Raw genomic sequence first — 4,456 nt, 5'->3', positions numbered from 1 at the left:
TCTCTTTCTCGTCGTCTTACTTCTATTCACACTTTTCACATAAATATTACCCACTTGGCTCAATTTCGCTGAAAATATGTGTACTGGCAATACATATTATATCTTTCAAAGCGACACAACGAAAAAAATAAGTGTGTTAAAGTCAGTTCGCATTACAAAAAGTATGTCGGATCTTCATCCCCAAGCATCAAGACGTTTTGGACATTGTGAAACATGTTCATTTTGCTTTCGCTCTGACTCGCTTCTCCTCTTGTCGAGTTTTTCTTGTCATTATTGTCCATTCAGTGCCGAAGAAGAAAAGAAATGACTTTTTCTACCATTCGAATTGTTGTTTGGGTTGTTGTGTACCGTATGCTCCAGTTGTGTCTCGCACAAAGTCAACAAAAGAATCGCACAACACAACTTGCTGATGTCGCTTCTCAACATCGTCATATACAATATATATAATGTAAATAGTTGTGTTTCGAGAATAGTTTGTGGAACAATTTCGGAGTTGGAGCCACGTGAACAATGGAATTATATATTGGTTGAAGCACACCATCTGAATTAATTCGCTGCCACAAAAGTTTGGACGATTGAAATGGAAGGAAAATTAGTAATTCTCTGTGTAGTTTTAGCTGCTGCTGCTGCTGCTGCTGCTGCTGCTGCTGCTGCTGTTCGAACACATCGACTCGTTTTGTTTGTATTGTTTTAGTCAACAGCCATCGGGTGCGAATATGTGTTTTGAAAACAGACTTCGCCCACATTTCAATCGTATTTAACCAGCTAAAACCGCATGCACTCCACCCAAAAGTAAATAAAAAACTTTCGTTCGGAAATCGATTTTCATTTGGTTTAAAAATTTTCGATAAGACATTTCGGGTTTTAAACCAATGAATGAGTTTGATCAAGTTTTCAATTGAACTCCAATTCAATGCATCGAATCATTTCCCATTCTAAGCGGTGGTTTTGTTAAGCCGCAGGTCAAACTGCATTCGATTCGTAATCATGATCGAAATCGTCTATTTTGGAAACACCTTGCTCTATCTTTAGAATGATTTTCATTTGGGTTTTAGAGCTTTTGTATCTCTGGCCCTGGCAAAATGAATTAATCATGATGCGAAATAATGTAGTTTGACTGTTCTCGGTTACTATTCCACCGGATAGAAAGCCGACAAGTGCTACAATTGCAAATTGCTGTAAGAACCCGTTGAACAAGCTTTTTCAATTCAATTGGCCATTTAGAATAATGTGACGAAATGCAATTAAAGAATGAATGGAAACGAAAAACAAAAATAACAAACTAATTAAAATGAAAAAAATGTAGTCAATTCAAATCTGATTCACTGCCAGTAAAGAAAGATAAATTTAGCAGAATGGGTAAATGGAATGCGCATAAATTTAAAATTTTGTTATATGCATTGAGGAAACAACGATGATAATAGTGGCTTTGTAGCATGCAATTTAAGTTATTACCTTGCACTCGTAGAACTTGTTGCGCGATCATTCTTAAAGCTGCAATTAATTATCGTCTTGCTGTAGCTTCCTTTGAATTTATGACCGTTGCGAATGAATGCGAATTCTTCTTCACCACACACCATAAATAAATACGGGAGAAATAAGAACCTTTAGTTAATACTAATTAATCGATTTTGAATTGATATTTATTTTACACTTGAAATGCATAATTTAATGATAACGTCAAAGTTACGTTCGTAATCACCTCTTATTTACCACAGTCGAGAATTTATTTTGAACTTTTTAAACTCTGGACTTGCAATGGAAATTTCGAATTTATATAAAGAAAAGAGAAGAGGGAGGGAATAAAAAGTGCTTTTTTATTGTTCTGTCAATTTCAATTAAATCGCGGCCAATAAATTCGGTTTAGTAATTAATTGGCTTTTCGGCTTAGAATCGAATTGATTCGAAACGAAAGATTCGGTGATACCGCGTGGTAGAGAGAGAGAGAGAGAGAGAGAGAGAGAGAGAGAGAGAGAGAGAGAATCAATGATACCCAAATTTTGTTCAACGCATTCAGCCCAATTTAAATTCGCCAAATAATCCATCAGCATGCTAATAATTGCAAGCAAATGCAGCCTCTCTGATCGTCTGTACAAATAGATAGGAAACGTCAAACAAAAACAATAAAGCGGCACCTGGCGACTGGTTGGAGAAATAGAGAACCATGCACATAGTTTGCTGTAACAAGTATGCGTCTGTGTTAGTTCAAACGTTGAAAGTATGACACATTGCACTCAGTCCCCAGGTGCCGCTGTATTGTTTACTATTTTCATGATCAGAAAGGCTGAGCAAATGTCAAGCGATAACCTGATTTTCCAGCAAAAAAAAATTTCCTTATCAATCACACAATGAATTAGTCCATATGCAAATGAGGTGTCAAAAACTTTATAGATAAAGAATGTTTTATTGCATCGACAAAAAGTGTGCAAAGCAGTAATGGATCTCATACCGCTAACACGAAGTCTGGTGTAGTAACTGCGGCCATTCAACGGTGAAAAGTGAAGGTAACAATGAAAAATCCGACTGAATTCAAAAAGTTTCTGGACTCGATTATTCATTGTTGCGGTTTTCCCTAATTTACTTGAGCCGAGGTAAAAGTTCTTCGATTTTTTTTTGTTGGAACGACTATTTTTATGATAAAACGCTAACAGGCGAATGATGAGTACAGTGCAACGAAAAGTTAGTCCAAGAGATTTGTAATTCAAATTCGATGTGACGGATAAGCGTCCAAGGTGGAATTACCATCGTTTATTGCTTCAACTTGTTTCATGCAAATATCCGGAAAAAAGAGAAGCGAATAAATGTGTCGTTTTATGAAGTATTATTGCTATAACGATTCCACTGGATGGATACGAAAATGGCCAATTTGTTATCATAGCTAAGCAGCTTGACCGATACTATGGAAATCGAAAGACTGTGAATCGAATGTCATAATCCGGATTTGGGATAATCGCTATTTTTCATTTACTTCCCATAGCAACGGGCTTTCGTCGAAAATCCGATTATTATGTTAAAAACATAACTCAATTAAAGTAGACATCACATAAAAATACACATGATATGAACAAAAAGGCCCTCCCTGTGGGCATGTGAGTTAAAACTGCTACTCGTTCGGAAGCAAATTGAATTTTCAAGTTTTTATTATTGCGGTCATAATTTCATTCGGATTAATTTGCGGTTGCGAATTGTTTGCTTCGATTTTGAACGCAGTCTACACGTTTTTTTGCGCAAAGTGATGGTCTTTTTTAAATTGGTTTGTGCAGTGTGTTGTTGTGCACTATTGCATCCGAAATAAAACATGAAAGTGGCATTTTCCGTAGGCACATGTTTTGGTGGAGATCGACGCGGCGCAACCATTGCCCGATCGAATTAACATGGTACAAAAGCATTAATAAATACGGTGGTGGTGTGGCAGTATGCGGTCCCTCGTGCGGATATGATGACGGTGAAACAAATCCCAATCAACATGTTAAGCGCTGCAGCTCAGAAATGGCAATATCGAGGTAACCGGGCGCATTTTGTATGCAAAACAGGCGTTGCTGCACACACACATGTTCAGCGGCAAAAACATGCCGAGAGGTGCACAAAAAATGTGCATGCACTGAGTTAAGAAAAAAAACGAGAGCAAAAACATACACACATACACAGGCCACTCAACGCAAATTGTATTAACCGACATAAAATCCTTTGTCGTTTGCCAAAGGCTTTCGGGTCATTTCATGCATGAAGATTGAATATTCGGTGGATTTCACCTCGAGTAGCATTTTGTTGAATTTAAAAATAGGCATTTGCCCGTATTCCTTCCATTCTTTCGGCCCGAATGTTGAGTCCCTGCGAGTGGCAGTCGCGACCGTTGATATGCCTCTTTTATTGGTTTGCGACGCTGCCATACCAATAACAAATACACGGTTGCATCAATTTAGCGTATCTCATTTCGCTCGCAAAGATGAAAACGAATTTTAATGCAATACGCTCAGCACGGTGGCGGCCGTGCACGGTGGCGAATCAAACGTCAAAAATGTAATTCGATTTTTGTGAAAGTGGCTTAAAGCGCCGACTGAATTTCCTTTGTACATGTTTCGATTTAATTCGGCTATTCGTCAGCAGCGTAAAGTCAGTTCCGGTACCAACAGTGATGATAGCGCGCGACACAGAAAATAAGCGAGGATGAAATAGGCATGCGGTGCGCGCGCGGGCGGGCGGGCGTGAATACTCATATTCATTTATACATTCCACTAAAACCAAAAGCAATAAACCAGTCTCATGTGTAATTTTCAATGTAGCGCATTGCGATGCGATGAAATGAGATGAGTTTATGTTCTCATGTAAATAAATTATGAATGATTATGTGTGTACGGTTCTCTGCTCTCGATGGCTTCCTTTCTGTACGTATATCCATCTGGGGCCGGAGCATCACCATTAGATTTGACACGTTCATTCTCTCTCACTCTCGCTC

This window comes from Sitodiplosis mosellana, unplaced genomic scaffold (genome assembly GCF_009176505.1).
Source record: "Sitodiplosis mosellana isolate CC-2019 unplaced genomic scaffold, AAFC_SMos_1.0 Smas_scaffold_2, whole genome shotgun sequence".
Taxonomy (NCBI): domain Eukaryota; kingdom Metazoa; phylum Arthropoda; class Insecta; order Diptera; family Cecidomyiidae; genus Sitodiplosis; species Sitodiplosis mosellana.
This window is presented reverse-complemented; position numbering follows the sequence as displayed.